The 22,811-nt window shown below is 50.1% G+C and overlaps 1 long non-coding RNA gene across 2 annotated transcripts; it reads right to left on the bottom strand.

Annotated features, from left to right (window-relative positions):
• Nucleotides 1-434: 434 nt before the first annotated feature.
• On the bottom strand, nucleotides 435-10,696 carry LOC306646631. Of its 2 annotated transcripts, none has more exons than XR_013759900.1 (3): nucleotides 10,411-10,696; nucleotides 9,746-9,839; nucleotides 435-1,020 (listed from the first exon to the last, which is right to left on the bottom strand). It is a non-coding gene; the product is annotated as an uncharacterized lncRNA (long non-coding RNA). The 2 variants fall into 2 exon arrangements; XR_013759901.1 differs by lacking the exon at nucleotides 435-1,020 and adding an exon at nucleotides 2,249-4,062.
• Nucleotides 10,697-22,811: the final 12,115 nt, after the last annotated feature.

Genomic DNA, 22,811 nt, shown 5'->3' with positions numbered 1-22,811 from the left:
GAGAATTCTCAACCAAACTCAAATGGGGACCAGTGTCCCACTAAATGGAGGTGGCCACTCTTCCTTCCATGGCAAATTTCCTTAGAAACCTTGGTACCATGGGCTGTTTGTCTCTCCTGGGGCAGAGTCGGACAATCCTATCCAGAACGAGCCCTCAAATATTGGGGTTCAATATCGACTGATCCCCAGAGAGTCAAAGTGCACACAGGACAATGTAAATCACACAACGAGGTTTTTTTGCAAGCTCAAGCCTGGACTGCAACCAGCCTCTCAGACCACTACCATGGCTGAGTGGGGAGTGGTCCCAAGGGATGAGAAAGCACTCTACTTAAGAAATTCCCAATCATTCACATACAAAGACCTGTACATTATTGGTTAACATTGGAACAACTAAACATTTGTTCTTTTGGTTGGTTCCTGCCAATTTATTTGAATCTCACTGGGTCCTGCCAAAACTGAATGATCCTGGAGGAAGAAGGGAGGAGGGAGGGGGTGAACTATGCAGGAGATGAGTCAGGGCTAGGCCCCCTCCCCTGTCCTTGATAGATAAGGTTTCCAGGCAGCTGCCCTTTTCTCGGACAGATATCTCTTAACAGCCTTGATAAAACCTGGGGGCCCAGTACATCCTGTTTGTCCTGTATTGGCTCTTGAGGGTAGTACCTGTGCGCCCTTTCCTGTGGGGAGGTTTTACGGCCACTTCCCAAAATGGCTTGTTCATTGGACCTGGCTGCACAGATGTCACCTTGTTCTCAACATGCTGAGGCAGGCATTGAGTTTACAATTCAGCCTCCTGAATCACTGGGATTACAGGTATGGCCACCATGCCCAGCTTTGGGATCTTCATTTTCAGAGAGACTTTAGTGGCTTTAAATTTAATAACTACAGTTCTCTTTCTGCATGTAAAGTATGCCATTCTATAGCCTCCTGAACACATTTGTTTCTGATGGAAAATGGGCATTATTTTGATTCTTCTTCCTCTTCCTCCTTTGGAATGCCTTTTGCTTCTTTATGAAAAGTAATCTGCGAAGAACACAACATAAAATTTACCGTCATAACCACCCACCTATATTAATCTGGTGTCTGGGACAGTTGGAATGCACAGATCTAGGGAGGCCTGTAAAGCCTGGGGATGGACATGGAATTCGCAAACATCAGGGCTCATGTTGACACAAAGCAGAACTGGTCTGCTCACCTGCCTATCTTCCTTCTAGCTCACTGGTGGCTTCTTTTCCATGTGACCTCCTGAGATCTGAGGAGCTTTCATGAGGCACTTGTCCCCATGGTTTGGTCTGAGAAGCCATGGCCCTCTAGAAACAGCTGTTCTTTTGGTATGCATCATTTGATCTCCTCAAATGCATCAAGACTCCTGAGGCCTCAAACCTGAGGGGATTGAATATTGACACTTTCTCCCAAATAAAATCCTTAAAAAATCCTAACAGAAAGGATTAAAAATCAGAACCTAACCCTCCAATATCCCAGAACACCACACAGAACAATAACTCTAGTGAAGCAGGAGATATCATGCGGGTGAGCCAGGTGAACCTTATCAATAGAGACCCAGTGGGTGCTGTCCAGGAGAGGGAGCTGGACTCTGGAGTCTGACAGAGCCCTGCCTCTTTGTTCCTCTTTACCACTTGACTTACTTTAAAAAATAATGATCAATCCATTTTCTAGCCTGAATAGAGTTCTCAAATAAAAAAAACTTGGCTACAGATTTTTCTATTTTACAGAGAGGTATTTCTGGCTCTGTGTGCCTCTCAATAAATAGGCTGTAACACAAGGTATAAAACAGATCTATGGCAGCTATCTCCGCCTAGCTTTCCAAACTCTAGCCCATAAGTTGATTCATGTGAACACTTAGAGGAGGCAGAGCTTGCTGGCTGATCTCTGACAGCATCACAGGCTGCTTTCATCCTCTCAGTGTTTGCATTACAATGTGTGTCCTCTGAGGGGTCTGACACAGAGAGGAAGGAAGCAGTGTGAGGGGCCTGTCTAAACCTGCTGGGTGCAGCAATAACTGGCCAAGAGTGAGGCAGTGTGAGGGACATAGGACAACCTGCTGAGAACAGGGAAGATTGATCCAGAGTGAGAATCCAGTGTGTGGGTCTTATTTACACCTGCTGAGGTGCAGAAAAGACTGACCCACAGTAAGAAGCAGGCAGTGAGAGGGGCTTAGGCAAACTGGCTAGGGTGCAGGGAAGATGAACACAGCTGAGCAAGCAGGGGCATGGTGAAAGTTGCTGGCATGCAGAGATGACAGATACACAGTGAACAGACATGCAGTATGAGCATTGTGCAGACATCTGCTGGGGTGCATTGAAGACTGACCCACAGTGTTCTAGCAGGCATGCACACAACTTCTGGTGTGCAGGAAAGACTGACCCAGATAAGCCAATGCACATAGGTTGGTGTCAACTGAAGCAAACAGAGGTTGAGTGTCCAGATAGTAGTTCAGCAGAAATGTCCAGTGTGAATTTGTTTTATTTTTAATTTTTTTTAGTCATAGACACACACAATACCTTTATTTTATTTGCTTATTTACTTTTATGTGACACAGAGGATCAAACGCACTGCATCATACATACTAGGCAAGTACTCAACAACTGAGCCACAATCCCAGTCTATTCCAACATGTTTATATTCATGGATTTGTAGTTGTATCCCAGGTTGAGAGAAGGTCACAGCTGGGAAATGCAGATTCCAGGTATACTTCAGAGCTTCCAAGCCTCAGCTAACGTTTTCTACCGCAGTAGTCCATGGGGCTTCCACAACCCCAGCTTCCTTTCTTTCCCAGCACTGCCCTTCCCTCTTTCTCTTTCAGGAGTGATTGCTTCTCTCAAGATTCAAGGCACTTGTTGCTTGTAAGGAGTGCCATCACCACTCAGAAGTTTGCCCGGGGTTATGGTCCCAATGTTCGCAGGCTCCATGATCAAGCCCAAGGCCTCTGTATCGCATCTAAGCTATACTGGCACAGCACAGGGTGTGGACATTGTAGCTGCAGCTTCTTCCAGCACATGGCCTCCAAGAGCCACACCAGAGGCAGCCCCAGAGGCTCTGAGACAGTGATGATCCACACATCTTCATGGCAGACACAAAAACACCACTCTAAGCCTTCCAGATTCCCAAGACATTTACGATGGATAAAAACCAAAGCACTGTGGTGGCAGCAGCTCCAGGTAACAAAGCCATGGCTACCCCCTACCATCCCCACAAACCAAGTCATGTAGAAACACCTCCACAAAGCTACCTTTCACAAGACCCTGTGGTGATGAAGAAGGGTACATCAGTATGTTTTTCTGTCACTATGCCCTGGTGCAGAGACTTCTCTGCAGTGGACAGCAGCCATCATCACCAAGGACAGTGCTAACCTCATCTAAGGCCAGGGGAGAGGGAGGTAGCATAGAGCCCTCAGTTTGCTGGCCTTCATCACCCAGGTCCAAGGGAGATTTTGAACACCCTGTGGTCACAGGTATATGAAATGCAGGCCTCTGACATTCCAGCTGATTCCTGGAGAAGTCCCTGCTCACTGAGGGATTTGAACCTTCCTGGTTAATGACAGTACAGTGTGTCAGAGGCTTTAATGTGCCTCATATCCTAGCTTTTTATAAAGTATAAATCAAACCAAAGAAGTCAAATGAAATCTACTTCAGTCCAAATTGCCGGAAAACATATAGGTAATAACAGACTGCTAAAATAATAAGAATTTAAGGGTATTTTCTATGGCATACTTGCATGTTTGTGGATGAAGTCTGAAATTCCATTTGAGTTCCTTCCTTCCACTATCACTGGTTTTCACTGAGTGCACTCCAGCTCTGTGGTCACCTCTTCTGCTTGATACAGGAACATTTTCTGTCTCACTCATTGGGACTCCACTTCAGGACCTGCACAGCCTTTTTTATCCATCCTGCTGCTCAGGGAATTTGGACATGACATACCTTCGTCTCTCTTTCATGTAATGCCCAAAGTTAGGAGATTCACTCAGCATACTTGGAGGCAGAGATGACTCAGAACAGGGTCCTGGCATCTGGTTTAGGGCTCTGTGCTCATCCCCCTGGCCTGCAACTAAGATGTAGACATTTGTAAATATGCTCCTGCCCTCCAAATCTCCCCTCCAGGTGGGAAGATAGATTCCACATACATAATCTAGTGCCAGCATTTTCATTGCAGCTTGTGGGGGTAGCAAAGTTATCAAGTTGTCATTGACCACAGTGCTGATCATGCTGGGTGAAAAGTACAGTAGTGTGAAAGGTCAGGTGAAAGAGAGATGGTAGAAGTCTTGATGCCACCTAGGGCAATGCCTGTACCTTGGGGGATTTTCCAAGCTCCCTGTGCTGGGGTGGATGTGTCAAAGGAACTCTGTGCTGGAGGAGCAAGGCTTGTGTCCTCTGGAGGACTAGTAAGACCCAGAGTGACTGTAAAGGGCATGAGGAATGTCCAAGTAGGACCAGCTTGGGTCATGTGGGTCTGACTTTCTCTGTTATAGCTTTCTTCCCTGAGACCTGCAAGCATTCCCTGAGGGCACTGAGAGTGCAGCCACTCCACTCAGTCCAGGAGCCTTGAGAAAGCTTTCACCAGGTGAGTGGGTGTTGATTGGCTCTGCAGACACTTTTGACAGGATTAAAGCCACACCCCAAGAGCTATCTGCACATCCCCAGTGATGTTAACTCCCTTGATGAATACTGCCTGGGCTCTTATATCAGTTCAGAGACATGGGTCAATGCAGAGCCCCTAGTCTGGAAGAGGTGAATATGTTGAAGTAGACTGGGTCACAAGCTCCCTGATTCAGCTGGTGGACAGAGTGATTAAGACTGGGTGGTGGTCTTCCCTACAGCAGGCTCATACACAGAGTCTCAACTAGAAGAAGAATGGTAAAGCAAGGGATGAAACATTTCAGAGAGGATGGACACTCAAATGCAAAAGCCCAGGTCTTTGTGGAAGGCTCTGATGGCTATCAAGGTATCAGCAATCAGACTGGTGGACTGAGAACTGTGAAATGCAGCTGAGAAACATCTCAGATGTGTGTCTGGCTATGGGCCCAGGACTGAGCAGACAGCTGAGCTGTTCACCTCCACTGCAGAATGTAACCTGCACTGAAAGTTTCTGAGCATGCGCCATAACCCTAGGCCCATCTTCCCGGCCCAGGGCTGCCCATATGTTACTTCCCATAGTGAGCTCTGAGAAGCTGACCTGGCATGGTGATGCTGAAGGCACATTAAGCCATTGAAGTTTGCAGTCAAGGCTCTCCCTTCCCATTAGACTTCTTGGGTGGTTGGACCAACTCACCAGGAGCATTTTACACCAGACTTGCCCCTTATGATGTTCAAATCCAAGAAATCTGGATGAGGCCATCTTACTGCCTCTCTTCCCATTCCTGCTTTCCCTTCCTATCTGATCTCTACAGACTCCATAGTCACAATGTGGCCAACACAGTTTGCTAACTTGACTTGAATACATGTTTTCATCCTTCATCTTGTTTCTTGTGGTCAGTGATGGTTGTTTCCTTCCTTGTCCTCTCATTAGGCAGCAGAAAGTGATGTGAGTCATCTGGATGAATCTGGTTCTGAAGTTGAGTACATGCCCATGAGCACACTTCCCTCCATCCTGCTGGCCATGGAGAGAGCAGGGGGAAATGCATAGATTATCCATAACCCCAGGAGCCCAGGGAGTCCTCACTTTGTTCCTCCTAGCTGCTCACCTGCAGCTCTTCTTTCACACAAAGACCTTATGAGAGGAAGCAAGATCCAGCCACCCACTGTTGACCATAGCCTGAAGCCAGGTTGGAAAGGTAAGTGCACTCATTCCCTGTCCCATCTCTTGATAATATCCAGGCTGTGTTCGCTTTATCAGTTATCAGATGGGTCCTGTCTTGGGTTTAAGTTATTGGGTAAATCATTGAAGCTTAGTTGTTTCTTATCTGTGAAATGAGGAAAGTGCCTGCCCCTAGATTTGTGGAGGAGAGCGCCAGGGAGAGAACTGGGACACTGTAGGTGTTCACTGCAGTCAGATGTGGCCCTTATATAGGCCTGGAGGAAGGGCTCTAAGGCCCAAGTTTGCAATTCCCAGCATTTTTGGCCAAGGCCCAGTGACAGGGCTAAAGTGAAGGAACAGAAGGAGCAGCACCAGGAGAAAGAGACTTGAATCTGGCTAACAGGTACTCAGTCCCTGCATTTGGAACTCATGATACAGGGCCTGTGGAGCTAGGTCCCTCCGGAATGGACTACCCAGCCTGCAAAGGATCAGTGGGGAGTGGTACCAGTGACCACATCAGGTGAAGCCTCTATGTATATTATAAAATCATAAACCTGGGTAGAATAACCTGTGGTTAGTCCGTGTCTCTCATTTTGGAGCCTAGATATGTGGTTACCATAGATAAAGTAGGAATATCATATATTTGGTAACATGAATACAATTAGAGACTGTTCCTGTTTTCCCCTCTGAAGCAAGAGTCACCAGGAAGGAGTCCATGAACAAGCTGTGTGTCTGCGCTTATGTGCTGTTGCTGTGTCAGGTCACTGAGTTTCTGCTCTTATTCCAGCAAAGCCAGCAGCCCTGAATTTGTGTGGCAGTATCCTTGGCAAGCCTTTCTCCTAGTCACCTAGGCCCATGTCATCATCCATGATTGGAGAATTGTGGGGAAAGAGAGTTGGCTGGGCTGTTTCTGATCTGAGGGTCAAGAAGGTTTCACATGAATGACTGCTGCTCTTGTCTCATAGGCCTCCTGAGGCTGGGTACAATGGTGTGTGAATGGGGACAGTTGCACCCCAGATCAGATCTTTCTCTGGACATTGATTGAAATTCAGGCCAGGTGGAAATCAGAGCATGCTGCAAAAATGATTCCATCATTCTTCCACAGAAGCTGCACTGATGTCTATAGCTCCTCTCAGGACATATGCTTCACCCTGACACAGAGCATCACAAGCCTGAACCTGGGACACAGTGAGGGAATGCTTGTCCTTGCTGTGAGCTCCCTTGGGCCCACTCCCAGATCCCTGTGACTCTGATCTCTTGCCTTTTCCCAGACTTCCCACCTCCCTTGGGATATAGTCTGGCTGCAAGTCCTTCCTGAGCACAGAACACCATAATTCTCTGTGGGGAAAGCATGCTTCCCAGGGAAGTCTCAAAGACTCCTGACTGTGGTGCATGTTGCAGGATCACTACATTCACAGGGTGCTTCTGGACACAGGGAGGGAAAAGGAGCAGACCATAGTCTGCAATGGGAATGGGTATAGCATGGGTGCTCCCTGAAATACTGGCTTACAAGGCACAGCTACCCCATACCCTGTCACAGAATAAAGGTTCCACCTGGGTCATTGCATGGGACTCCAGGAGAATTCTCTATAGAGTTCAGGGGGTTCTGGGAGGCATCAAGGCTGCTGCAGCTTAAACACCCACTCCAGGCCACTGGTGGGAGTGTCCAGGGAGCCAAATTAGAGCAACCATATAAACCCTACAGACCACACCCAGAAACAACCTGCTGAATTCCTGTATTGAAGACAGCAGGTGAGAAGTAGTACTGGGGCCATGGCGGCAGAGCTGTGCCACCATGGCCAAGTCATGGCAGCTCTTTGAACCAGACACTCCATGTTCTGACCAATGCTAGCAGCAGCATGGTCTGCTACACAGACACAATGAAGTGCTGGTGGATGGACAGTGCTTGTACCACTGTGTTCACTGACTACATTTCCTCCTTGTGATAGCAGAACCTGGGGAAAGCAGCTCCTGATCCCTGTCACACCAGAAGCCCAGCCCCTGAGAAGAGTCCTGACAACGTGGTGTACATGGCACTTAACTTCCAGAAGAGCAACCACAGTGCCCACCATAAGGTGCCTGGGGATCAGGGCTTCAGGGAAGGCAGCCTTCAGCTTCTCTCTCTGCATCAAAGCCTTGGAAGCATCAACCTGCTTTAGATGGTGTCCCCTTGAGGACACAGTCTCACACATGAATGCTGAAGCCCAGGAAGCTCAGGGTTATGAAGCCAGTGACAGTTGGATCTCAAGGTTCCTGCCTTCTTGTCTGAGTTCTTGTCTGAGAAGCACTCACAGTGGGGTATATTTTTGGGCACAGCACTGAGAAGAGACCAGGCAGTCAGTACAGGAGGATGGAACTCTCTCTTTCAAAGTTGAGGGCTCTCCATTGAGCACACAAAAGGCACTGTGGTCCACACCTCATGCATCCTCTCTGAAGATGAGTTCTGGAGGGATGGGCTTGGTCTCATTTCCACAGCCAGGGAGCACACACAAACCCTGCACCCTGAACCTCATCTGGAACTTGTGGGTTGAGGTCACATGGGATTTTCCAAACAGGCATGGAAGGGCCTGGGTTGCTTCAGCGGACTCACAGTGTCTGTCACCTCAAAGGTAGGGACAGTGTGCTTGGAGTCAAATTGAAGACCATGCTCAGAAGAAGAGAATCCTGAGGCCAGGACCACCCTGCTCATCCCCTCTCTAACTGTGTAGTGACTCAAACATCTCTCTCCTCAAACATCCAGGTCATCTGTTTCCTCTAAAGAGGACAACAACATTGTGGTGGACAAAGAAGACCCAGGCCCTGAGGTGCACCATGTGAGAGTGGGCAGCCATGGGACAGTACCCAGCCTCTGCCTAGGGCAGCAAACCATGACAGTCCCAGTGCCACTCCTTCCACCTGCACCTTTATCCTCCACCCATCTCCTGACCACATAGCCTCAACTTCAGGGACTAGAACCCTTGGCTGGAAGGTGAGGGCTGACCCAGGTGCTTACTTGGTACCCCAGGACCCCTGGTACCCAGTCCTTACTTGGCCACTCAAGATGCATGTGATTTCTATCAGCAAAGTGACACCTTTAACACTCTAGTGAGAAATGTCAAAAGCATACCCCCAGTTCCCAAACATCCAGACTTGAATATTGAGAAAGGACAAGTCTCTCAGTGTTTTCTGTCAAACCAGAAAATCTCCATGTAAACCCCTCACTTTCTGACTGCCCCTTATCTACAATGGCTGCCTTTCTACATCTGTACTTCCTCAGCCTTCTCTTCCTCAGTATCTCTTCACACCAAAAATTGTGCTGTCACCATGAGCAGTGTGCTGCAACCAAGCTCCACTTATGTTAGGAATAAATAGACCAGCAGACTGCCTTCTTGGTGTACTTCTTTTCATTCTTGATTTCTGTGTGTCCTTCTGCATGTAGAATAAATTCCTTGCCCTGCTGACAGAGCTGCTATGTCTTTGAGTGCTTTTTTCTTTTTTCACCTCATGTGGTGCCCAGGTTCCTGGAAACTTCCAACTTGATTCTGGACTCTGGGCCAGGATATACACCCAAGGCTTACACATGCAGTCAGAAGCATGCATGACAGTGCATTTAGGTTCTCTTCCACACTGGGGAGTTCTGGCATGACCTCCCAGGCAGGCTTGACACACTTGATAAAAGATATTTGGCACTGCCTCCTGTATTTGGCAAACCGGTTGTATACCTGCTCAGTGGTAAAGTTCATCTCAAGTCAAACCCATCTGTCCCATGACTGTGAATACTTGCCCTGGGTTACAGGTGTGTACACAGCTGACTGGATTAGCTTGTGTCCATGCAGAAAGGGATTTAAACCCTGCTAAGCTCTCCAAGGTTAGCATACCATACAATATGCTGTGTGTACTGGATGGAGTACTGTGTGGGGAACATGTGCTGGGCAGGAAGAGCAGGGTACCTGTAGACAGGACATATGGGCCTTACCTCCTGAACTTACCATATCCCAAGTCATAAATGGGTCCTTACCCTGAGCTGACACTGCACCCTGATATGACTTTGAGTGCTTTGGAGTCAGTTGAACTCCAGAGTGCCAAGACCTGGCCAGGAACATCCTGAGATCCTGGAAGAGAAGGCTGTACAGATAGTCCTGTTCAGGGCCATTACCTGTCTTGGAATGACCCTTGTCTTGTGTTTCAATAGCCCCATCTCAGATCTGGGAGCCTCTGCAGATTAGGCAACTAATAAATGGACACATCCCTTGTTATAAAACTGAACATATGGAGGGAAGAGTTCAAGATGTGACACCAATTCCTGAGGAACAGACCATTGGAGGCTTCTGGGAGACATATGATGGTAGCATAAGACATCCTGGAGAGGAAAGGTCAGTGTGCCATCTGGTGGAGTGTGATTACCTGGGTAGAGGGGGAATCCACCTTGCAGGAAAAGAGGTACAGGAAGGAGTGTGGGTGTCTCCCCTCAGGATAGTGTCAGCCAATGTGGAAGGACCAAACTGGGTGGATGTGGGGAGAGTGTGTAGGAAGGGAGAGCTGCTTGGTGGAGCAGTTTGTTTATTAGGTGATCTGGCTGGGCTGTAGGGGAATATCCATGCACTGCTTGGGGACTTTTCTGGTGATATTTAGGAACTGTCATGGATGCTGTGTATGTCACCTGTTGTGGGCTGTTTTCCTTACCTGCTGGGCCTTGCTGGTTTGGGTGCTCACACCTGAGACAAATTCCTGCACCCCTTGACACAAGTCTCTGGGGAAAGTCTGCTTCTGGTGTCCTTCAGGGCAGAGGAAGAAGGGTGGTAGGTTCCTGGATGAGGATATTGAGCAGGGAAGTTACAGAATAAGACCCTCCACATGCTCTATGCTCAGGACCTGGCTCTCTGAGGAAGATGACACTTGTTTCCCTGAACCCCCATCCATCGTCCTCTTCCTAGGGGAAAACTTGCCTGTGGACAGCCTTTGCCACAAGAATGGAATCTGCCTGAGGAGGCCCCATGGGCTATGCTCTGGGTTGGATCTCCACCTACCTTCCTCCTCTGAGGGTGCACCCCTTCTGCACTGCCTAGCACAGGCCTCTTTGGGGACCCATCCCGCCCCACATGCACTTCATTTGCAATGTTTTGTCTACCCTTGTCCTGGTCTTGCCCTTCCAAGCAGAAGTCCTCTATATCCCATGCTTCCCCTTGCAGACAGGCATAGTTCCTGGGACCTTGCCTCTTCTCTCACTACCAGCACCTTCAACCAGAAATCCTCACCTCTGGTGACTGGGTCCTCATTTCCATGGAGAGGCACATGCTGTCCCACCATACTTCACAATGTTGGAAGCCCTCCTCAAGCCCAGGACTGTGGGACACAGTTGTTACTTCCAGCCTGCTTTCCTGAGACATACTCCCTGCTTACTTCTGTCTCCATAGGGTCAGGTCTGTGAGCTGCTGTACACAGCAACCTGTCTCACCTTATGTTTCCCTCCCACTGCTGCCCTGGGTGACTTGCTCCTGTTGAGCAGGATTATTCCCTGTTGGTGACAGTACACCCATGTTGTCTTTTCATCAATTCCAAAGTCACATCCTAGCCTACTGCTTCTCTGCCTTGTGCATTTCTGAACACTTCTCACACCTCACTGATACTCTAACTGCTCTGGGCTTCAAAGACACAGAGATTCTTCCTCTGATCCAGGAGCAGCACAGGTGTTGGCTTAGATGCACTTCTATGCACTCTGAGAGTTTTCAGCACCACTCACTAGATGAACACAGAGCTGGAACTGCTGGTACTGCACAAAGGGTGTTGAGACTTGTGGCTGTAACTCTGCTGTGATTGACCTTCATGTAAGTGAAATGTGGCACACAAAAGAGCCAACTGAGTGTGGTAGATGTTGCTCACTGCTCACACACCCCGATAACCTTCCCAGAGTTCTGACTGCCCTGAAGCCATCTGCACCCTGGAGAAGAAAGCAGCATGCTGTTGGGTATTCACACTCAGCATGGTACCTTGGCATCTCACATCAACCAGTCTGAAAAACCTCCATGTCTGGCCATGACCTTCATTCTCTCCTGCCAATTAGAGTCCTGGGACACACCTTGATGCCAGAACCCCCTCCACCACCCTTCATGGACAGCAGTACAGTGAGAAGAGAGGCTAGATTCTCCAGCCCTCTGCACACATTCTCCCATTGTCACTCATCCTCCTGGGGAACCATGATGGAGGGTGAGCCAATGCAACCACTGCCTGTTTCTACACTTTTATACGATTGTCAAACTCTGCTCCTCCAGATGGTTTCCATATGTTCCATGGCACCAAGTACCCCTCAACTCCTGGCCTGCCCCACAGACAAAAGACAAAACACCCCTCACAAACATGCTGAGAAGGCCACTTGTGCTGGTTCTCAGGTAGCTGACTGCTGAGCCATGTCCTGGCTGACTGTGAGCATCTAGAGCACCTACTTGTATGTCAGATATGAGCCCAAGAACTGCTCAACTCCCTAGGACCTGTCACCTGCTTTCACTAGTTGGTGGGTTGCACACAAGTAAACCTCTCTGGTCCCAAATGGCATTCATGTCTTCTTCCTGCAGGGATGAAGCCCTGAGACTAAGCAATCTTGGGCTGAGTCAGGTGGTACACTCCCAGAAATGGTCACCCTGGGATAAAAAAGAGTCTTTGATCTCTGTGACTGGCTAGAAACGTGTGCACATTTCTCATGTGAATGCTCAGCAGTTGACTACTGTGCCTCATGCATGTATGGTGATGAAGGTATTGAACACTAATTAGAGTTAATTTATATTTGATCACATTGACAAATTATTTGGCACCTATCCTGTGTAAGATGCCCTTCTGATGACATCACACACTACTTATTCTAGCCCTTGCCACACTTTCATCCTATGGCTCTGAGAGGCCCCCTGGTGCTTATATGTGGGACACAGGCCCAGTAGACACCACTGCCCCACATGTCCACTGTCCCTGTTCACAAGCTGTATCATCCTACCAAGCTCAGGGGGCAGATGAGAGGAGATGGTCATGGTGCCTACTGCTGGCATGGACTCAGTCACCCAGCACTGAAGAGACAGAAGCAGTGCAGTTTGGGGCCTGGTTCGCAGTCAGCAAGAAACTCTGATGCCATACTGCTGGTGGTGTTGTGATTGTGGCCTCCTGCACCCAACACCAGCCCCTCTGTGGCCTTGGTGGTACATCCAATCCTTAGAACCCCTGGAGGAACCAGCACAGCTACATGCCAGCAGTATCTCTTCTTTCAGCAGAAGCTCCGCAGGATGGTCAGCACTGTCATACCCAGTCCTGACACAGCCATGAGGTAGTTGATGTCATTCTGAACTGTGCCATATTCTTGCTTCTTCCTGGTACCTCGCACCTCTGGAAGAAGAACATGCTGAGAATTAGTAGTCCCAATGAACACTGACTGCCATCTCAGCAAACCAACCTTGGGGAAGACAATGATGACTGTGGTGAGGGAAGCGTTCTGGTTTTGAACTGAATGATCAGCAAATACACAGTGCTTTGAATCGGGCAGGGGCTACAATGTCCACCAGGTTCCCAGGAATGTTCCGTGATCTCTCAATCATTCGATTGCAATCCGTTCCACTCTGAAAATTGCCTCACTTTGTATCCAGTGCTCCTGTTCCATGAGAGCAAAAGATGGGAGAGAGACTCTATTCAAAGTGGAAGGGTCGGTCTTTGGGCATGGTGGTGTGAAGGGCGTGGAGGTTCCAATCTCCATTAGGAGAATTCACTTTCTCTCTCCCCAGAGGTTTTCTCTGGGCCTTGGGCCACCTGGATGTTGAGGATTGGCTTCTGTGACCTCGTGCCTGCACTGCAGACAGTGTCTGAGTCACAGAGAGGTGGCACAACAGCAAGGTGGTATCACGGTTCCCATGGAAACCAGAGATGCTTTTGGTCCTGGCCACTTCAGACTGAGATTCAAAACAAATGCCAGCTCCATGGGATGGTAAGAGGAAAGACAAAAGGAGAGAGGGCCAGGGGCCTGATGTTTCAAGAAATGGTATCCTAACATCTTGGTCCAATTGAGGAGGAGCTATGGGGCATGCGGGGCTCAACTGAGCAGGTTGTTGATCGCTCTGGGTTCTGGCATGACAAGGTACCCCACTGATATCTGAGATCTTGCACTACCCTCCAGGCCTGCTAGATGGTGCTGTGCTTGTCTGGCTGCACCGGGCTTCATGACAGCCTGGTCACCTAGCTCCTGCCTTGGGCAGTGAGTCCCCACGAGGTCTAGGGGACCAGGCAGGGATGGAGGGCTGCGTGATGGCACATGGTTCACCAAAATTACCATAGGCCCCAGCTGGCATTGCCCTCTGAAACCACTCCTCCAGGTCTGGGCACACCTGTGATTTTGCCAAATCAGGTAACTGGCTTAGGACTCTAGCAGCCACACAGCATGATGACTGCTGATAGCTCAGGGCCGGGGAGGGTGCAGCACAGTTCCATGGCTCAGGTGCTCCTTGAATTGGGAAATATGACAACCAGTCTGGTCAGTTGTCCCTCCTTTCCCAGAAAGTAGTAACACAAGACAGCTGAAACCTGGGTAGTTGGACTTCCAAGTGGAGTTGGGTGGCTGCTGGGATGGCTCATGTGGAGAGTCATGAGGAAAGCATTCACACAGCATGTTGGATGGGGAACTGGAAGGAGCTGTCAAGTAAGGAGAGTTGTTCTGTGCTCACTCCACCTGCCAGGGCCAACCACCTTGGCTGCTGCCTTACAATGGACTGCACTCAGAAATTTTACTGATGTAATATTTCCAGAGGCTCTTCAACTCATCTTCAGATGCAGAAATATCTGATCAATCTGTGTACATCCAAGGGTTCATTCCTTTGAACAGACTAGTGCCTCTGTAGCACAAGACCTCCTGGGAAATTGCCAAAAGTCCTATTACCAGCCCCTGAAAGTTGTAGACCACAAGCCAATGGATGAAACAAGAGCCTGCTGTTGACATGATTAACATATTTTCACTGGGCATAATAACAAACTTGAACATGCTACATGCTGAAAGAGGAACGATTAGGAAGCTTCAAAGGTGAATACTCAAAAAGGAATAGTGAGGACATTTGGGGAGACATGAAAAGCATAAGAGTGTGGGTGCTGAAAGCCAACTACAGTGAAGAGATACTAACAAAATGGTCACTGTTTAAGGTCTACGCTCAAATTCTAGGACAATGCTTCAGCTTCGACATACTGTACCAATACGGGAAATAGTGTCAGATCATTCTGTAAGCAACCATCATTACTGACCCTAATTCACCTTGCAAGGATATCAATGCACTTTTGAAATCCTGGTTCTCTCCTGTAGATTGCCAGGGACAGCTGGTAATACTCATGATGATTTTTATTTTTTTCGGCACAAGACCTTTGAGGAAAGACTTTCCTTATACCACTCCACCTACTCTCATGACTTTAAGTGTAAACAACATCATGTTGGGATATGAAGCACTGAATCATGGCTCTGGCAATAAAGAGTGCACCACAATATTAGAAATTTAATCAAAATCATCTCTGATCAAGTGTAAAAACAAAGACCCACTATGTGTAAAAATCTGAATATCAAAACAGAATACATGAAAGCACATCCAAGTATCTGACAGGACTTGCTGAGAAAGAAGAGCCATATCCCAGACCCGAGAGCCAGAGCACAGAGCACAGACAGGGAGCACAGAGTATGGAGCAGGCAGCCCAGAGATCAGAGCACAGAGAAAAGATCCAGACCCAGAAGAAACCAGAGCCCAGAGCCAGAGTTCAGAGCACAGAGACAGACCCATAGCCCAGAGCACAGAGCCAGATTTCTGAGACCAAAGCACAGAGTACAGAGTCTGAGAACTCTGCATGGAGCACAGAGAAAGAGCCAAGAGCACAGAGCACAGAGAACAGACCCAGAGCTCAGAGCACAGAGCCAGAGCACAGAGCACAGAGCCTTAGGACAGAGCCAGAGCCCAGATTACAGAGCACAGAGAACAGAGCCAGAGCCCAGAGCACAGAGAACACAGTCAGAGCCCAGAGCACAGAGAACACAGCCAGAGACCAGAGCAGAGGCCCAGAGTTCAGAGACAAAACACAGTGCCCAGAGCAAAGAGTACTAAGCACAGAGCAGACAACAGTTCACAGAGCACAGAGAACAGAGCACAGAGCCAGAGCCCAGAGCATAGAGGGAAGAGCACAAAGCACATAACCCAGAGCCCAGATCCAGAATAGAGTGAAGGAACACAGAGCCCAGAGCCCAGAAACAATAGCACAGATCCAGAGCACAGACCAGAGTAAAGAGCACAGAGCCAGAGCACAGAACCCAGAGCCCATAGCACACAGCCAGAGTCCAAAGCACAGAGTCCATAACACAGAATAAGAACAAATAGCCAGAGCACAGAGCCAGAGTCTAGAGGAAAGAGGGCAGAGCACAGAGCACAGAGCAGAGAACTTATCCACAGCCCAGAGCACACAGTACAGAGCACAGAGACAGATCATATTGCCAAAGCACAGAGCCCAGAGCCCAGAGTTCAGAGTGCAGAGCTCAGTTCACAGAACCTAGAGCATAAAGCCATGAGAACAGAGCCAGAGCACAGAGCACAGAGAACACAGCACACAGCAAAATGACCAGAGACCAGAGCCCAGAACACAGAGCCAAGAGCCAAGTGCACAGAACACAGAACACAGAGCCCAGAGCCAACAGCTCAGAGCAGGAGCCAGAGTAAAGAGAGAGAGCACAGAGCACAGAGTACAGTGACCACAGGTCAGAGAAGAGAGCACAAAGCCCACAGCCCAGAGCACAGAGCACAGAGCACAGAGCCCAGAGCACATAACACGAGAGCACGGAGACCAGAGCCCAGAGCACAGAGCCAAGAGCCAAGAGCCAAGAGAACATAACAGAGAGCACAGAGTGCAGAGCCCAGAGCTCAGAGCCAGAGCCAGAGTACAGAGACAGAGCACAGAGCACTGTGACAAGAGTTCAGACCCCAGAGCACAGAGCACAGAGCACAGAGCACAGAGCCAGAGCCCAGGACCACAGCCCTGGCTGTGGCTCTGTGCTCTGTGCTCTTGTTTGTGCTCTGTGCTCTGGTCTCTGTGCACTTTACTCAGTGCTTTGTACTCTGGGCTTTCTGCTCTGCACTCTTTACTCTTCCTCTGTGATCTGGGACCTGGCTCTGGGATCTGGCTGTGGGCACTGTCTCTGACTCTGTGTCTGGGCTCAGTGCTATGTACACTGTGATCTGGCTCTTTCTGTGTTCTGTGCTCTGTGCTCTGTGCTCTGGGCTCTGGCTCTGGGCTCCTGCACTGTGGTTTGTGCTCTGTGTTTTATGCTATATGCTCTGTGCTCTGGCTATGTACTCTGGGCTCTGGCTCTGTGCTCTGTACTCTGTGCTGTGTGCCCTGTGCTATGGTCTCTCATTTCTGAGATCTGTGCTCTGTGCCCTGGGCTCTGGGCCCTGTGCTTTGTGCTCTGTGCTCTGGCTCTGTACTTTCTGCTCTGATTTGTGTACACTTTATTCTGTGCACTCTGCTCTGTACTCTGTGCCCTGTGCACTGTGCTCTGCCTCTGGACTCTGGCTCTGTGCTCTGTGCTCTGTGCTCTGTGATATGGTCTCTGGTCTCTGAGCTCTGTGTTCTGTGATCTCTCTCTGAGCTCTGGTTTCTAGGCTTTGTGCTGTGGGTGTGTGCTCTGGGCTCTGACTCTAGGCTCTGTCTAAATACTCTTGGACTGGGCTCTGAAGACTGTCTCTGTTCTCTGGGTCCTGGCTCAGTGCTCTGTGATCTTTGTTTTGCACTCTGCACTATAGTTTCTGGCTCGGTGCTTTGTGTTCCTTGCTCTGTGCTCTGGACACTGTGCCCTTTGCTCTGGGCTCTGTATTTCGTACTCTGTGCTCTTGCTCTGAATTCTGTGATCTTGTCTCTGTACACTTTATCCTGTGTTCTGTGCTCTGTACTCTGAGCTCTGGGCTCTGGCTCTGGGCTCTGTGCTCTGTGCTCTCCACTCTGTGATCTGTGCTCTGGCTCTGGGCACTGTTCCTGACTGTGAGTCTTGGCTTAGTGCTCTGTGAACAATGCATTGTCTCTGTGCTCTTTGCTCTGTGCTCTGCACTCTGTGCTCTGGGCTCTGACTCTGAACTCCTGGTCTGTGCTCTGTACTCTGTGTTCTGTACTCTGTGTTCTGTGCCCTGTGCTCTGGCTCTGGGCTCTGGCTCTTTGCTCTGTGTTCTGTGCTCTGTGCTCTTGCTCAATCTCTGTACTCTGGCTCTGTCTCTGAGTTTGGGCTCTGGGCTCTGTGATCTCTTCTGTCCTCCTGGGTCTTGGCACTATGCTCTGAACTCTGTGTTCTATGTTCTGTACTCTGGGCTTTGGGCTATGTGTTCTATGTTATGGACTCTGGGATCTGTGCTCTATGCTCTGGTCTCTGGTCTCTGTGCTCTCTGCTATGTGTTTTGTCTCTGGAATCTGGCTCTGCACTGTGGGTCTGTCCTCTCTGCTCTTCGCTCTGTGCTCTGGTCTCTGTGCTTTCTGCTCCAGTCTCTGTGCTGTTTACTCATGCTTTGTGCTCAGTACTCTGTGCTCTGTGCTCTGGCTGTGTTCTTGCGCTCTGTGCTCTGTTCTCGGAGCAGGAGTCCAGAGACAGAGCCCAGAGCGCAGAGTGCAAAGCAAAGAGCAGAGAACACAGAGCACAGTGTCCAGACCCAGAGTCAGAGAGAGTTCCCAGAACCAGAGCCCAGAGCCCAGAGCTCACATCACAGATCACAGACCACAGAGCCAGAGCCCAGAGTCAAGAGCACAGAGCACAGAGTAGAGAAAACAGATCAGAAGCCCAGAGCCAGAGCTCAGAGTGCAGAATGCAAAGCACAGAGCACAGCACACAGAGCCATTAAGCAGAAAACAGAGACAGAGTTCAGAGCCCAGACACATGGTATTGAGGGAGATCCTAGAGCCAGAGCCCAGAGCACACAGCCCAGAGCACAGAGCACAGAGCCAAGGCACAGGGCACAGAGCACAGAGACCAAATCACAGAGCACAGTGCCCAGAGACTAGAGCACAGAGTCCAGAGTTCAGAGTGAGAGGCCAGAGCACAGACCACAGAGCATGGTGACAAGAACCAGAGCACAGGGCACAGTGCCAGAACCCAGAGCACAGAGTGCAGAGCACAGAGCCAGACCCTAGAGTAAACATGACAGAGCACAGAGCCCAGTTCACAAATCTGCAAGACCAGAGCCCAGACCCAGAGCCTAGAGGCAGAACTCAGAGCACAAATAACAGACACAGATCACAGAGCACAGAGCTAGAGAACAGAGCCAGAACCCAGACCACAGACCCAGAGTTGAGAGACAAAACACAGAGCCCAGAGTACACAGAACAGAGAACACAGCAGGAGCCCAGAGGCAGAGCACAGAGTACAGAGCACAGAGCCCAGAGCACTGAGCCAGAACACAGTGCACAGAGCACAGAATCCAGACCCAGAGTACAGAGCCGGAGCCCAGAGTCAGAGGCCAGAGCCACAGCCCAGAGCACAGAACATAGACTACGAGCACAGAGCACAGAGCCCAGAGCACAGATCCCAGAGCATGGTGACAATAGCAAGAGCACAGGGCACAGTGCCAAGAGTCCGGAGCACAGAGTGCAGAGCACAGAGCCAGAGCCCAGAGCACAGCGTGCAGGGCACAGAGAACAGAGCTCAGAGACTGGAGCATACAGTACAGTGCAAAGAGACCAGTTCACAAGTCTGGGAGCCCAGAACCCAGAGACCAGAGACTAGAGGCTGAACTCAGAGCACAAATCACAGAGCTAGAGCCCAGAGCACAGAGCCAGAGCACAGAGATCAGAACACAGAGCACAGAGCCAGAGAACAGAGTCAGAGCTTAGAACACAGACCCCGAGCTGAGAGACAGAACACAGAGCCCAGAGACCAGAGTACAGAGCACAGACCACAGATACCAGAGCACAGAGCATAGAGCTCAGAGGCAGAGCCAGAGTACAGAGACAGAGCACAGAGCACAGTGACCAGAGTTCAGAGCACAGAGCACAGAGACTAGAGCACAGAGCACAGAATACAGAGCAAGTGTACAGAGACAGAGCACAGAGCACAGTGCCCGCAGCACAGAGTGCAGAGCACAGAGCACAGAGCACAGACCTCAGAGCAGAGTCCAGAGCCCTGAGCACAGAGCACAGAGTACATAGCACAGAGCATAGAAAACAGAGCAGGAGCCCAGAGCAAAGCCCAGAGCACAGAAATCAGAGCACAGAGCAGAGAGCACAGTGCAATTACACAGAGAACAGAGACAGTTCAGAGCCCAGACCCAGAGTATTGAGAGATGGCCAAGAGCCAGAGGCCAGAGGACACAGCCCAGAGTACAGAGCACAGAGCACAGTGTAAAGAGCACAGAGACCAGAGCACAGAGCAAACCAGAGCGCAGAACACAGCTGAGAGCGCAGACTCATAGCTCTGGGCTCTGGCCCTGCATTCTTGCTCTTTGCTCTGTGCTCTTTACTCAGGACTCTGGTCACTGTGCTCTGTGTTCTTGCTCTATCTATATACTCTGGCTCTGGCTCTGAGCTCTGTGCTCTGTGCTCTGTGCTCTGTTCTGTGCTCTTGCTTCTTGGCTCTGTGTTCTGGGCTCTGGTCTTTGTTCTCTCTGCTCTGTGCTCTGCACTCTGTGCTCTGTGCTAGGGTCTCTGGTCACTGTGTTGTGTGGTCTGTGCTCTGTCCCTGTACTCTGGCTCTGTACTTTGGGTCTGGGGTCTTGGCTCTGTCACCTGGTCTCTGTGCTCTGTGCTCTGTGCTCTGTTCTCTGGTCTCTTTGCTCTGTGCTCTGTTCTCTGTACTCTGTACTTTGTGGACTGTGTTCTGGCTCTGTATACTGCCCTCTGTGCTCTGTACTTTGGGCTCTGTGCTCTGTGCTCTGGATCTAGGCTCTGTCTCAATACTCTGTGTCTGAGCTCTGAAATTTGTATCTGTTCTATGTATCTTGGCTCTGTCCTCTGTGCTCTGGTTTCTGTTCTCAGTGCTCTCCTCTCTTAGCTCTACACTCTGTGCTCTGTGCACTGTGCTCTGGCCTGTGTGCTCTGGACTCTGGCTCTAGGCTCTGTCTCAATACTCTGGGTGGGGCTCTGACCACTATGTCACTTCTCTGGGTCCTGGCTCTGTGCTCTGTGCTCTGTGTTCTGCACTTCACTCTCAGGGCTCTGGTAATAGGCTCTGTCTCTGTTCTCTGTACTCTGTGCTGTGAGACTGGGATGTGGCCTCTCTGTTCTGTCTCTGTACTCTGGATCTATGCTCTGGGATCTGTGTTGTGGTCTCTGTGCTCTGGGCTCTAAGTGCTGTGCTCTTTGCTTTGCACTGTGTACTCTGGGCAATGGTTCTGTGCTCTGTGCTCTCTGCCCTGGACTCTGGGCTCTGGGCACTGTATTCTGTGCTCTTGGCTCTGTTCTGTGGACTTGGTGCTCTGGATCTGTATGCTGTGCTCTGTGTTCTGCCCTCTGTGATCTGTTCTCTGTGTTCTGTGATCTGTGCTCTGCACACTGTGCTCTGGGCAATGGTTCTGTGCTCTGTGCTCTGGTATCAGACCAGGATCCCAGAGCCAGAGACCAGAGCACAGAGTGCAGAGCAAGGAGCACAGAGCACAGAGCCAGAGCACGGTGCACAGACCATAGAGTCTAGATGTAGAGTCACAGACAGTGGCCAGAGCCAGAGCCCACAGTACAGAACCCAGAACAAAGATTGCAAAGCACAGAGCCAGAGCACAGAGCACAGAGCACAAAGCACAGAAAACAGAGCAGGAGCCCAGAGCACAGAGCACAGAGGTGAGAGCCCAGACCCAGTGTACAAGCCAGAATACAGATACAGAGTATGGAACACAGAGCACAGTGACCAGTGATGAGAGCAGAGAACCCAGTGCCTAGAGCCTATAGCACAAAGCCATGAGTACAGAGTGAGAGCCCAGAGCACAGAACACTGAATACAGTGCACAGAGAACAGAGCACAGAGGAGGTTGACCAGAACCAGAGCATGGGGCACAGTGCCTACATCCCAGAGCCCAGAGCCCAGAGCACAGAGTGCAGAGCCCAGAACACAGAGCAGAGTGCATAGCACAATGAACAGAGCCCAGAGCACAAAGCACAGAGCACAGAGCCCAGTTCACACATCTATGACCACAGAGAACAGAACCCAGAGCACAGAGCACAGAAACAGAGTCCAGAGCACAGACCCAAGGTACAGAGACAGAACATAGGGAACAGAGCCTAGAATATAGAGGACAGAGCAGAGAATAGAGACCATAGCACAGAGCACAGAGCCCAGTGACAAGACCAATTGTAGGGAGACAGAACACAGAGACCAGAGCCCAGAACTGAGAGCACAGAGCACAGAAAGCACAACAGACCCCAGAGCACAGAGCACAGAGCACAGAGCCAGAACACAGAGCACAGAGCACAGAGCTCAGAGTTTAGAGTCAGAGCCCAGAACACAGAGCACAGAGCTGAGATCTCCCACCCAGGGTACAGAGCCACAATACAGAGACAGAGCACAGAGCACAGTGAACAGAGACCAGAGAACAGAGCACAGTGCCCAGAGGCCAGAACACAGAGCCCAGTGCACAGAGCCAGAGCCCAGAGCACAGAGTGTTTCTATGTTTTCTATGCTCTGTGCTTTGTACTCTGTGCTCTGGGATCTGGGAACTATGCTCTGTGCACGTGTTCTGGTCATCGTGCTCTGTGCTCAGGGCTCTGGACTCTGCTCTGAGGTCTGTGCTCTGGTCTCTGTGCTCTGTGCTCTGGTCTCAGTGCCGCAGTTCTGCACTCTGTGCTCTAACCCTGTGCTCTGTGCAGTGTGCTCTGGGCTCTGGCTCTAGGCTCTCTCTCAATACTCTGTGTCTGATCTCAGAACTCTATCTCTGTTGTCTGGTTCCTGGCTCTGAACTCTCTGCTCTGTGCCCTGAACTCTGCACTCTGGGCTCTGGCTCTGGACTCCTACTCTGATTTCTGCACTCTGTGCTCTGGGCTCTGGGCCTTGGCTCTGGGCACTGTCTCTGACTTTGGTTATGGACTCCATGCTCTGTGCACTGTGTTCTGACTCTGTTCTCGGTGCCCTTTGC

The sequence above is a fragment of the Sciurus vulgaris genome (assembly GCF_902686455.1).
Source record: "Sciurus vulgaris genome assembly, chromosome: 16".
NCBI classification, from domain to species: domain Eukaryota; kingdom Metazoa; phylum Chordata; class Mammalia; order Rodentia; family Sciuridae; genus Sciurus; species Sciurus vulgaris.
The sequence above is the reverse complement of the archived record's forward strand: the minus strand, read 5'-3'. Positions and strand labels throughout refer to the sequence as shown.